The sequence below is a fragment of the Electrophorus electricus genome, chromosome 13, assembly GCF_041902795.1.
Source record: "Electrophorus electricus isolate QZ-2024a chromosome 13, ASM4190279v1, whole genome shotgun sequence".
Classification (NCBI taxonomy): Eukaryota; Metazoa; Chordata; class Actinopteri; order Gymnotiformes; family Gymnotidae; genus Electrophorus; species Electrophorus electricus.
In genome coordinates, this window is record NC_137509.1 from 18,218,355 (window position 1) to 18,232,115 (window position 13,761).

The 13,761-nt window shown below is 36.2% G+C and overlaps 10 pseudogenes; all 10 read left to right on the forward strand.

Annotated features, from left to right (window-relative positions):
• Positions 1 to 629: 629 nt before the first annotated feature.
• On the forward strand, positions 630 to 748 carry LOC145644615 (5S ribosomal RNA; annotated as a pseudogene).
• A 1,105-nt stretch (positions 749 to 1,853) lies between these two features.
• LOC145647469 (5S ribosomal RNA) lies at positions 1,854 to 1,972 on the forward strand (annotated as a pseudogene).
• Positions 1,973 to 3,077: 1,105 nt separating this feature from the next.
• Positions 3,078 to 3,196, forward strand: LOC145647470 (5S ribosomal RNA; annotated as a pseudogene).
• A 1,543-nt stretch (positions 3,197 to 4,739) lies between these two features.
• On the forward strand, positions 4,740 to 4,858 carry LOC145644626 (5S ribosomal RNA; annotated as a pseudogene).
• A 1,105-nt stretch (positions 4,859 to 5,963) lies between these two features.
• On the forward strand, positions 5,964 to 6,082 carry LOC145647471 (5S ribosomal RNA; annotated as a pseudogene).
• Positions 6,083 to 7,187: 1,105 nt separating this feature from the next.
• On the forward strand, positions 7,188 to 7,306 carry LOC145647472 (5S ribosomal RNA; annotated as a pseudogene).
• A 1,543-nt stretch (positions 7,307 to 8,849) lies between these two features.
• Positions 8,850 to 8,968, forward strand: LOC145648659 (5S ribosomal RNA; annotated as a pseudogene).
• Positions 8,969 to 10,073: 1,105 nt separating this feature from the next.
• On the forward strand, positions 10,074 to 10,192 carry LOC145647473 (5S ribosomal RNA; annotated as a pseudogene).
• Positions 10,193 to 11,736: 1,544 nt separating this feature from the next.
• LOC145647474 (5S ribosomal RNA) lies at positions 11,737 to 11,855 on the forward strand (annotated as a pseudogene).
• A 1,105-nt stretch (positions 11,856 to 12,960) lies between these two features.
• Positions 12,961 to 13,079, forward strand: LOC145648660 (5S ribosomal RNA; annotated as a pseudogene).
• Positions 13,080 to 13,761: the final 682 nt, after the last annotated feature.

Sequence of the window (13,761 nt, forward strand, 5' to 3'; positions counted from 1 at the left end):
TTCAAATTTGAAGTGCAGTGAATAATTAACTCAAACTATCTATTAGCACCTGGGAATAGCAGATGCTGTAAGTTTTTTTTGCATCACTTTCATTTACTCTCCAACTCACATGCCTGAATGTGAAGTGCAGTGATTCCTCAAAAATCTATCTGTTAGCACCTTGGACTACGAGATGCTGTAAGCTTCTCTTGCATCACTTTAATTTACTTTCAAGATGACATGCTAGGATGTGAAGTGCAGTGATTAATTAAAAAAACTATCTGTTAGCACCTGGGAATAGCAAATGCTGTAAGTTTTTGTTGCATCACTTTACTTTAATCTGCAACTGACAAGCTTGTATGTGAAGTGTACAGATTAAATAGAAATATTTTAGTACCAGGGAATAGCAGGTGCTGTAAGATTGTTTGCATCCCTTTAATTTATGTTCAAGCTATCATGTTCAAATTTGAAGTGCAGTGAATAATTAGTGCCTCCGTATACCAGCTCCGTATTGTAAGCTTTTATTGCATCATTTAATTACATTCAAGATAACATTCTAGAATGTCAAGTGCAGGGATTAATAAAAAAAATTGTCAGATTGGTCTTTGATCATATTTGCTATGATTAGGCAATTTGAGTAAGTGTTTAAGGCTTACGGCCACACCAGCTTGAGAACGCCCAATCTCATCTGACCTTGGAAGCTAAGCAAGTTTGGGCCTGAATAGTACTGAGGTGGGACCCTACCTAGGAATACCAGGTGCTGTAAGCTGTTCTTGCATCACTTTAATTTACTTTCAAGCTGACATGCTCAAATGTGAAGTGCAGTGATTAATAAAAAAAACTATCTGTTAGCACCTGGGAATAGCAGATGCTGTAAGTTTTTTTTGCATCACTTTCATTTACTCTCCAACTCACATGCCTGAATGTGAAGTGCAGTGATTCCTCAAAAATCTATCTGTTAGCACGTTGGACTACGAGATGCTGTAAGCTTCTCTTGCATCACTTTAATTTACTTTCAAGATGACATGCTAGGATGTGAAGTGCAGTGATTAATTAAAAAAACTATCTGTTAGCACCTGGGAATAGCAAATGCTGTAAGTTTTTGTTGCATCACTTTACTTTAATCTGCAACTGACAAGCTTGTATGTGAAGTGTACAGATTAAATAGAAATATTTTAGTACCAGGGAATAGCAGGTGCTGTAAGATTGTATTGCATCCCTTTAATTTATGTTCAAGCTATCATGTTCAAATTTGAAGTGCAGTGAATAATTAACTCAAACTATCTGTTAGCACCTGGGAATAGCAGATGCTGTAAGTTTTTTTTGCATCACTTTCATTTACTCTCCAACTCACATGCCTGAATGTGAAGTGCAGTGATTCCTCAAAAATCTATCTGTTAGCACCTTGGACTACGAGATGCTGTAAGCTTCTCTTGCATCACTTTAATTTACTTTCAAGATGACATGCTAGGATGTGAAGTGCAGTGATTAATTAAAAAAACTATCTGTTAGCACCTGGGAATAGCAAATGCTGTAAGTTTTTGTTGCATCACTTTACTTTAATCTGCAACTGACAAGCTTGTATGTGAAGTGTACAGATTAAATAGAAATATTTTAGTACCAGGGAATAGCAGGTGCTGTAAGATTGTTTGCATCCCTTTAATTTATGTTCAAGCTATCATGTTCAAATTTGAAGTGCAGTGAATAATTAGTGCCTCCGTATACCAGCTCCGTATTGTAAGCTTTTATTGCATCATTTAATTACATTCAAGATAACATTCTAGAATGTCAAGTGCAGGGATTAATAAAAAAAATTGTCAGATTGGTCTTTGATCATATTTGCTATGATTAGGCAATTTGAGTAAGTGTTTAAGGCTTATGGCCACACCAGCTTGAGAACGCCCAATCTCATCTGACCTTGGAAGCTAAGCAAGTTTGGGCCTGAATAGTACTGAGGTGGGACCCTACCTAGGAATACCAGGTGCTGTAAGCTGTTCTTGCATCACTTTAATTTACTTTCAAGCTGACATGCTCAAATGTGAAGTGCAGTGATTAATAAAAAAAACTATCTGTTAGCACCTGGGAATAGCAGATGCTGTAAGTTTTTTTTGCATCACTTTCATTTACTCTCCAACTCACATGCCTGAATGTGAAGTGCAGTGATTCCTCAAAAATCTATCTGTTAGCACGTTGGACTACGAGATGCTGTAAGATTCTCTTGCATCACTTTAATTTACTTTCAAGATGACATGCTAGGATGTGAAGTGCAGTGATTAATTAAAAAAACTATCTGTTAGCACCTGGGAATAGCAAATGCTGTAAGTTTTTGTTGCATCACTTTACTTTAATCTGCAACTGACAAGCTTGTATGTGAAGTGTACAGATTAAATAGAAATATTTTAGTACCAGGGAATAGCAGGTGCTGTAAGATTGTATTGCATCCCTTTAATTTATGTTCAAGCTATCATGTTCAAATTTGAAGTGCAGTGAATAATTAACTCAAACTATCTGTTAGCACCTGGGAATAGCAGATGCTGTAAGTTTTTTTTGCATCACTTTCATTTACTCTCCAACTCACATGCCTGAATGTGAAGTGCAGTGATTCCTCAAAAATCTATCTGTTAGCACCTTGGACTACGAGATGCTGTAAGCTTCTCTTGCATCACTTTAATTTACTTTCAAGATGACATGCTAGGATGTGAAGTGCAGTGATTAATTAAAAAAACTATCTGTTAGCACCTGGGAATAGCAAATGCTGTAAGTTTTTGTTGCATCACTTTACTTTAATCTGCAACTGACAAGCTTGTATGTGAAGTGTACAGATTAAATAGAAATATTTTAGTACCAGGGAATAGCAGGTGCTGTAAGATTGTTTGCATCCCTTTAATTTATGTTCAAGCTATCATGTTCAAATTTGAAGTGCAGTGAATAATTAGTGCCTCCGTATACCAGCTCCGTATTGTAAGCTTTTATTGCATCATTTAATTACATTCAAGATAACATTCTAGAATGTCAAGTGCAGGGATTAATAAAAAAAATTGTCAGATTGGTCTTTGATCATATTTGCTATGATTAGGCAATTTGAGTAAGTGTTTAAGGCTTATGGCCACACCAGCTTGAGAACGCCCAATCTCATCTGACCTTGGAAGCTAAGCAAGTTTGGGCCTGAATAGTACTGAGGTGGGACCCTACCTAGGAATACCAGGTGCTGTAAGCTGTTCTTGCATCACTTTAATTTACTTTCAAGCTGACATGCTCAAATGTGAAGTGCAGTGATTAATAAAAAAAACTATCTGTTAGCACCTGGGAATAGCAGATGCTGTAAGTTTTTTTTGCATCACTTTCATTTACTCTCCAACTCACATGCCTGAATGTGAAGTGCAGTGATTCCTCAAAAATCTATCTGTTAGCACCTTGGACTACGAGATGCTGTAAGCTTCTTTTGCATCACTTTAATTTACTTTCAAGATGACATGCTAGGATGTGAATTGCAGTGATTAATTAAAAAAACTATCTGTTAGCACCTGGGAATAGCAAATGCTGTAAGTTTTTTTGCATCACTTTACTTTAATCTGCATCTGACAAGCTTCTATGTGAAGTGTACAGATTAAATAGAAATATTTTAGTACCAGGGAATAGCAGGTGCTGTAAGATTGTATTGCATCCCTTTAATTTATGTTCAAGCTATCATGTTCAAATTTGAAGTGCAATGAATAATTAACTCAAACTATCTTTTAGCACCTGGGAATAGCAGATGCTGTAAGTTTTTTTTGCATCACTTTCATTTACTCTCCAACTCACATGCCTGAATGTGAAGTGCAGTGATTCATCAAAAAACTATATGTTAGCACATTGGACTATGAGATGCTGTAAGCTTCTCTTGCATCACTTTAATTTACTGTCAAGATGACATGCTAGGATGTGAAATGCAGTGATTAATTAAAAAAACTATCTGTTAGCACCTGGGAATAGCAGATGCTGTAAGTTTTTGTTGCATCACTTTACTTTAATCTGCAACTGACAAGCTTGTATGTGAAGTGTAGAGATTAAATAGAAATATTTTAGTACCAGGGAATAGCAGGTGCTGTAAGATTGTATTGCATCCCTTTAATTTATGTTCAAGCTATCATGTTCAAATTTGAAGTGCAGTGAATAATTAACTCAAACTATCTATTAGCACCTGGGAATAGCAGATGCTGTAAGTTTTTTTTGCATCACTTTCATTTACTCTCCAACTCACATGCCTGAATGTGAAGTGCAGTGATTCCTCAAAAATCTATCTGTTAGCACCTTGGACTACGAGATGCTGTAAGCTTCTCTTGCATCACTTTAATTTACTTTCAAGATGACATGCTAGGATGTGAAGTGCAGTGATTAATTAAAAAAACTATCTGTTAGCACCTGGGAATAGCAAATGCTGTAAGTTTTTGTTGCATCACTTTACTTTAATCTGCAACTGACAAGCTTGTATGTGAAGTGTACAGATTAAATAGAAATATTTTAGTACCAGGGAATAGCAGGTGCTGTAAGATTGTTTGCATCCCTTTAATTTATGTTCAAGCTATCATGTTCAAATTTGAAGTGCAGTGAATAATTAGTGCCTCCGTATACCAGCTCCGTATTGTAAGCTTTTATTGCATCATTTAATTACATTCAAGATAACATTCTAGAATGTCAAGTGCAGGGATTAATAAAAAAAATTGTCAGATTGGTCTTTGATCATATTTGCTATGATTAGGCAATTTGAGTAAGTGTTTAAGGCTTACGGCCACACCAGCTTGAGAACGCCCAATCTCATCTGACCTTGGAAGCTAAGCAAGTTTGGGCCTGAATAGTACTGAGGTGGGACCCTACCTAGGAATACCAGGTGCTGTAAGCTGTTCTTGCATCACTTTAATTTACTTTCAAGCTGACATGCTCAAATGTGAAGTGCAGTGATTAATAAAAAAAACTATCTGTTAGCACCTGGGAATAGCAGATGCTGTAAGTTTTTTTTGCATCACTTTCATTTACTCTCCAACTCACATGCCTGAATGTGAAGTGCAGTGATTCCTCAAAAATCTATCTGTTAGCACGTTGGACTACGAGATGCTGTAAGCTTCTCTTGCATCACTTTAATTTACTTTCAAGATGACATGCTAGGATGTGAAGTGCAGTGATTAATTAAAAAAACTATCTGTTAGCACCTGGGAATAGCAAATGCTGTAAGTTTTTGTTGCATCACTTTACTTTAATCTGCAACTGACAAGCTTGTATGTGAAGTGTACAGATTAAATAGAAATATTTTAGTACCAGGGAATAGCAGGTGCTGTAAGATTGTATTGCATCCCTTTAATTTATGTTCAAGCTATCATGTTCAAATTTGAAGTGCAGTGAATAATTAACTCAAACTATCTGTTAGCACCTGGGAATAGCAGATGCTGTAAGTTTTTTTTGCATCACTTTCATTTACTCTCCAACTCACATGCCTGAATGTGAAGTGCAGTGATTCCTCAAAAATCTATCTGTTAGCACCTTGGACTACGAGATGCTGTAAGCTTCTCTTGCATCACTTTAATTTACTTTCAAGATGACATGCTAGGATGTGAAGTGCAGTGATTAATTAAAAAAACTATCTGTTAGCACCTGGGAATAGCAAATGCTGTAAGTTTTTGTTGCATCACTTTACTTTAATCTGCAACTGACAAGCTTGTATGTGAAGTGTACAGATTAAATAGAAATATTTTAGTACCAGGGAATAGCAGGTGCTGTAAGATTGTTTGCATCCCTTTAATTTATGTTCAAGCTATCATGTTCAAATTTGAAGTGCAGTGAATAATTAGTGCCTCCGTATACCAGCTCCGTATTGTAAGCTTTTATTGCATCATTTAATTACATTCAAGATAACATTCTAGAATGTCAAGTGCAGGGATTAATAAAAAAAATTGTCAGATTGGTCTTTGATCATATTTGCTATGATTAGGCAATTTGAGTAAGTGTTTAAGGCTTATGGCCACACCAGCTTGAGAACGCCCAATCTCATCTGACCTTGGAAGCTAAGCAAGTTTGGGCCTGAATAGTACTGAGGTGGGACCCTACCTAGGAATACCAGGTGCTGTAAGCTGTTCTTGCATCACTTTAATTTACTTTCAAGCTGACATGCTCAAATGTGAAGTGCAGTGATTAATAAAAAAAACTATCTGTTAGCACCTGGGAATAGCAGATGCTGTAAGTTTTTTTTGCATCACTTTCATTTACTCTCCAACTCACATGCCTGAATGTGAAGTGCAGTGATTCCTCAAAAATCTATCTGTTAGCACGTTGGACTACGAGATGCTGTAAGCTTCTCTTGCATCACTTTAATTTACTTTCAAGATGACATGCTAGGATGTGAAGTGCAGTGATTAATTAAAAAAACTATCTGTTAGCACCTGGGAATAGCAAATGCTGTAAGTTTTTGTTGCATCACTTTACTTTAATCTGCAACTGACAAGCTTGTATGTGAAGTGTACAGATTAAATAGAAATATTTTAGTACCAGGGAATAGCAGGTGCTGTAAGATTGTATTGCATCCCTTTAATTTATGTTCAAGCTATCATGTTCAAATTTGAAGTGCAGTGAATAATTAACTCAAACTATCTGTTAGCACCTGGGAATAGCAGATGCTGTAAGTTTTTTTTGCATCACTTTCATTTACTCTCCAACTCACATGCCTGAATGTGAAGTGCAGTGATTCCTCAAAAATCTATCTGTTAGCACCTTGGACTACGAGATGCTGTAAGCTTCTCTTGCATCACTTTAATTTACTTTCAAGATGACATGCTAGGATGTGAAGTGCAGTGATTAATTAAAAAAACTATCTGTTAGCACCTGGGAATAGCAAATGCTGTAAGTTTTTGTTGCATCACTTTACTTTAATCTGCAACTGACAAGCTTGTATGTGAAGTGTACAGATTAAATAGAAATATTTTAGTACCAGGGAATAGCAGGTGCTGTAAGATTGTTTGCATCCCTTTAATTTATGTTCAAGCTATCATGTTCAAATTTGAAGTGCAGTGAATAATTAGTGCCTCCGTATACCAGCTCCGTATTGTAAGCTTTTATTGCATCATTTAATTACATTCAAGATAACATTCTAGAATGTCAAGTGCAGGGATTAATAAAAAAAATTGTCAGATTGGTCTTTGATCATATTTGCTATGATTAGGCAATTTGAGTAAGTGTTTAAGGCTTATGGCCACACCAGCTTGAGAACGCCCAATCTCATCTGACCTTGGAAGCTAAGCAAGTTTGGGCCTGAATAGTACTGAGGTGGGACCCTACCTAGGAATACCAGGTGCTGTAAGCTGTTCTTGCATCACTTTAATTTACTTTCAAGCTGACATGCTCAAATGTGAAGTGCAGTGATTAATAAAAAAAACTATCTGTTAGCACCTGGGAATAGCAGATGCTGTAAGTTTTTTTTGCATCACTTTCATTTACTCTCCAACTCACATGCCTGAATGTGAAGTGCAGTGATTCCTCAAAAATCTATCTGTTAGCACCTTGGACTACGAGATGCTGTAAGCTTCTTTTGCATCACTTTAATTTACTTTCAAGATGACATGCTAGGATGTGAATTGCAGTGATTAATTAAAAAAACTATCTGTTAGCACCTGGGAATAGCAAATGCTGTAAGTTTTTTTGCATCACTTTACTTTAATCTGCATCTGACAAGCTTCTATGTGAAGTGTACAGATTAAATAGAAATATTTTAGTACCAGGGAATAGCAGGTGCTGTAAGATTGTATTGCATCCCTTTAATTTATGTTCAAGCTATCATGTTCAAATTTGAAGTGCAATGAATAATTAACTCAAACTATCTTTTAGCACCTGGGAATAGCAGATGCTGTAAGTTTTTTTTGCATCACTTTCATTTACTCTCCAACTCACATGCCTGAATGTGAAGTGCAGTGATTCATCAAAAAACTATATGTTAGCACATTGGACTATGAGATGCTGTAAGCTTCTCTTGCATCACTTTAATTTACTGTCAAGATGACATGCTAGGATGTGAAATGCAGTGATTAATTAAAAAAACTATCTGTTAGCACCTGGGAATAGCAGATGCTGTAAATTTTTGTTGCATCACTTTACTTTAATCTGCAACTGACAAGCTTGTATGTGAAGTGTACAGATTAAATAGAAATATTTTAGTACCAGGGAATAGCAGGTGCTGTAAGATTGTATTGCATCCCTTTAATTTATGTTCAAGCTATCATGTTCAAATTTGAAGTGCAGTGAATAATTAACTCAAACTATCTATTAGCACCTGGGAATAGCAGATGCTGTAAGTTTTTTTTGCATCACTTTCATTTACTCTCCAACTCACATGCCTGAATGTGAAGTGCAGTGATTCCTCAAAAATCTATCTGTTAGCACCTTGGACTACGAGATGCTGTAAGCTTCTCTTGCATCACTTTAATTTACTTTCAAGATGACATGCTAGGATGTGAAGTGCAGTGATTAATTAAAAAAACTATCTGTTAGCACCTGGGAATAGCAAATGCTGTAAGTTTTTGTTGCATCACTTTACTTTAATCTGCAACTGACAAGCTTGTATGTGAAGTGTACAGATTAAATAGAAATATTTTAGTACCAGGGAATAGCAGGTGCTGTAAGATTGTTTGCATCCCTTTAATTTATGTTCAAGCTATCATGTTCAAATTTGAAGTGCAGTGAATAATTAGTGCCTCCGTATACCAGCTCCGTATTGTAAGCTTTTATTGCATCATTTAATTACATTCAAGATAACATTCTAGAATGTCAAGTGCAGGGATTAATAAAAAAAATTGTCAGATTGGTCTTTGATCATATTTGCTATGATTAGGCAATTTGAGTAAGTGTTTAAGGCTTACGGCCACACCAGCTTGAGAACGCCCAATCTCATCTGACTTTGGAAGCTAAGCAAGTTTGGGCCTGAATAGTACTGAGGTGGGACCCTACCTAGGAATACCAGGTGCTGTAAGCTGTTCTTGCATCACTTTAATTTACTTTCAAGCTGACATGCTCAAATGTGAAGTGCAGTGATTAATAAAAAAAACTATCTGTTAGCACCTGGGAATAGCAGATGCTGTAAGTTTTTTTTGCATCACTTTCATTTACTCTCCAACTCACATGCCTGAATGTGAAGTGCAGTGATTCCTCAAAAATCTATCTGTTAGCACGTTGGACTACGAGATGCTGTAAGCTTCTCTTGCATCACTTTAATTTACTTTCAAGATGACATGCTAGGATGTGAAGTGCAGTGATTAATTAAAAAAACTATCTGTTAGCACCTGGGAATAGCAAATGCTGTAAGTTTTTGTTGCATCACTTTACTTTAATCTGCAACTGACAAGCTTGTATGTGAAGTGTACAGATTAAATAGAAATATTTTAGTACCAGGGAATAGCAGGTGCTGTAAGATTGTATTGCATCCCTTTAATTTATGTTCAAGCTATCATGTTCAAATTTGAAGTGCAGTGAATAATTAACTCAAACTATCTGTTAGCACCTGGGAATAGCAGATGCTGTAAGTTTTTTTTGCATCACTTTCATTTACTCTCCAACTCACATGCCTGAATGTGAAGTGCAGTGATTCCTCAAAAATCTATCTGTTAGCACCTTGGACTACGAGATGCTGTAAGCTTCTCTTGCATCACTTTAATTTACTTTCAAGATGACATGCTAGGATGTGAAGTGCAGTGATTAATTAAAAAAACTATCTGTTAGCACCTGGGAATAGCAAATGCTGTAAGTTTTTGTTGCATCACTTTACTTTAATCTGCAACTGACAAGCTTGTATGTGAAGTGTACAGATTAAATAGAAATATTTTAGTACCAGGGAATAGCAGGTGCTGTAAGATTGTTTGCATCCCTTTAATTTATGTTCAAGCTATCATGTTCAAATTTGAAGTGCAGTGAATAATTAGTGCCTCCGTATACCAGCTCCGTATTGTAAGCTTTTATTGCATCATTTAATTACATTCAAGATAACATTCTAGAATGTCAAGTGCAGGGATTAATAAAAAAAATTGTCAGATTGGTCTTTGATCATATTTGCTATGATTAGGCAATTTGAGTAAGTGTTTAAGGCTTATGGCCACACCAGCTTGAGAACGCCCAATCTCATCTGACCTTGGAAGCTAAGCAAGTTTGGGCCTGAATAGTACTGAGGTGGGACCCTACCTAGGAATACCAGGTGCTGTAAGCTGTTCTTGCATCACTTTAATTTACTTTCAAGCTGACATGCTCAAATGTGAAGTGCAGTGATTAATAAAAAAAACTATCTGTTAGCACCTGGGAATAGCAGATGCTGTAAGTTTTTTTTGCATCACTTTCATTTACTCTCCAACTCACATGCCTGAATGTGAAGTGCAGTGATTCCTCAAAAATCTATCTGTTAGCACGTTGGACTACGAGATGCTGTAAGCTTCTCTTGCATCACTTTAATTTACTTTCAAGATGACATGCTAGGATGTGAAGTGCAGTGATTAATTAAAAAAACTATCTGTTAGCACCTGGGAATAGCAAATGCTGTAAGTTTTTGTTGCATCACTTTACTTTAATCTGCAACTGACAAGCTTGTATGTGAAGTGTACAGATTAAATAGAAATATTTTAGTACCAGGGAATAGCAGGTGCTGTAAGATTGTATTGCATCCCTTTAATTTATGTTCAAGCTATCATGTTCAAATTTGAAGTGCAGTGAATAATTAACTCAAACTATCTGTTAGCACCTGGGAATAGCAGATGCTGTAAGTTTTTTTTGCATCACTTTCATTTACTCTCCAACTCACATGCCTGAATGTGAAGTGCAGTGATTCCTCAAAAATCTATCTGTTAGCACCTTGGACTACGAGATGCTGTAAGCTTCTCTTGCATCACTTTAATTTACTTTCAAGATGACATGCTAGGATGTGAAGTGCAGTGATTAATTAAAAAAACTATCTGTTAGCACCTGGGAATAGCAAATGCTGTAAGTTTTTGTTGCATCACTTTACTTTAATCTGCAACTGACAAGCTTGTATGTGAAGTGTACAGATTAAATAGAAATATTTTAGTACCAGGGAATAGCAGGTGCTGTAAGATTGTATTGCATCCCTTTAATTTATGTTCAAGCTATCATGTTCAAATTTGAAGTGCAGTGAATAATTAACTCAAACTATCTGTTAGCACCTGGGAATAGCAGATGCTGTAAGTTTTTTTTGCATCACTTTCATTTACTCTCCAACTCACATGCCTGAATGTGAAGTGCAGTGATTCCTCAAAAATCTATCTGTTAGCACCTTGGACTACGAGATGCTGTAAGCTTCTCTTGCATCACTTTAATTTACTTTCAAGATGACATGCTAGGATGTGAAGTGCAGTGATTAATTAAAAAAACTATCTGTTAGCACCTGGGAATAGCAAATGCTGTAAGTTTTTGTTGCATCACTTTACTTTAATCTGCAACTGACAAGCTTGTATGTGAAGTGTACAGATTAAATAGAAATATTTTAGTACCAGGGAATAGCAGGTGCTGTAAGATTGTTTGCATCCCTTTAATTTATGTTCAAGCTATCATGTTCAAATTTGAAGTGCAGTGAATAATTAGTGCCTCCGTATACCAGCTCCGTATTGTAAGCTTTTATTGCATCATTTAATTACATTCAAGATAACATTCTAGAATGTCAAGTGCAGGGATTAATAAAAAAAATTGTCAGATTGGTCTTTGATCATATTTGCTATGATTAGGCAATTTGAGTAAGTGTTTAAGGCTTATGGCCACACCAGCTTGAGAACGCCCAATCTCATCTGACCTTGGAAGCTAAGCAAGTTTGGGCCTGAATAGTACTGAGGTGGGACCCTACCTAGGAATACCAGGTGCTGTAAGCTGTTCTTGCATCACTTTAATTTACTTTCAAGCTGACATGCTCAAATGTGAAGTGCAGTGATTAATAAAAAAAACTATCTGTTAGCACCTGGGAATAGCAGATGCTGTAAGTTTTTTTTGCATCACTTTCATTTACTCTCCAACTCACATGCCTGAATGTGAAGTGCAGTGATTCCTCAAAAATCTATCTGTTAGCACGTTGGACTACGAGATGCTGTAAGCTTCTCTTGCATCACTTTAATTTACTTTCAAGATGACATGCTAGGATGTGAAGTGCAGTGATTAATTAAAAAAACTATCTGTTAGCACCTGGGAATAGCAAATGCTGTAAGTTTTTGTTGCATCACTTTACTTTAATCTGCAACTGACAAGCTTGTATGTGAAGTGTACAGATTAAATAGAAATATTTTAGTACCAGGGAATAGCAGGTGCTGTAAGATTGTATTGCATCCCTTTAATTTATGTTCAAGCTATCATGTTCAAATTTGAAGTGCAGTGAATAATTAACTCAAACTATCTGTTAGCACCTGGGAATAGCAGATGCTGTAAGTTTTTTTTGCATCACTTTCATTTACTCTCCAACTCACATGCCTGAATGTGAAGTGCAGTGATTCCTCAAAAATCTATCTGTTAGCACCTTGGACTACGAGATGCTGTAAGCTTCTCTTGCATCACTTTAATTTACTTTCAAGATGACATGCTAGGATGTGAAGTGCAGTGATTAATTAAAAAAACTATCTGTTAGCACCTGGGAATAGCAAATGCTGTAAGTTTTTGTTGCATCACTTTACTTTAATCTGCAACTGACAAGCTTGTATGTGAAGTGTACAGATTAAATAGAAATATTTTAGTACCAGGGAATAGCAGGTGCTGTAAGATTGTTTGCATCCCTTTAATTTATGTTCAAGCTATCATGTTCAAATTTGAAGTGCAGTGAATAATTAGTGCCTCCGTATACCAGCTCCGTATTGTAAGCTTTTATTGCATCATTTAATTACATTCAAGATAACATTCTAGAATGTCAAGTGCAGGGATTAATAAAAAAAATTGTCAGATTGGTCTTTGATCATATTTGCTATGATTAGGCAATTTGAGTAAGTGTTTAAGGCTTACGGCCACACCAGCTTGAGAACGCCCAATCTCATCTGACTTTGGAAGCTAAGCAAGTTTGGGCCTGAATAGTACTGAGGTGGGACCCTACCTAGGAATACCAGGTGCTGTAAGCTGTTCTTGCATCACTTTAATTTACTTTCAAGCTGACATGCTCAAATGTGAAGTGCAGTGATTAATAAAAAAAACTATCTGTTAGCACCTGGGAATAGCAGATGCTGTAAGTTTTTTTTGCATCACTTTCATTTACTCTCCAACTCACATGCCTGAATGTGAAGTGCAGTGATTCCTCAAAAATCTATCTGTTAGCACGTTGGACTACGAGATGCTGTAAGCTTCTCTTGCATCACTTTAATTTACTTTCAAGATGACATGCTAGGATGTGAAGTGCAGTGATTAATTAAAAAAACTATCTGTTAGCACCTGGGAATAGCAAATGCTGTAAGTTTTTGTTGCATCACTTTACTTTAATCTGCAACTGACAAGCTTGTATGTGAAGTGTACAGATTAAATAGAAATATTTTAGTACCAGGGAATAGCAGGTGCTGTAAGATTGTATTGCATCCCTTTAATTTATGTTCAAGCTATCATGTTCAAATTTGAAGTGCAGTGAATAATTAACTCAAACTATCTGTTAGCACCTGGGAATAGCAGATGCTGTAAGTTTTTTTTGCATCACTTTCATTTACTCTCCAACTCACATGCCTGAATGTGAAGTGCAGTGATTCCTCAAAAATCTATCTGTTAGCACCTTGGACTACGAGATGCTGTAAGCTTCTCTTGCATCACTTTAATTTA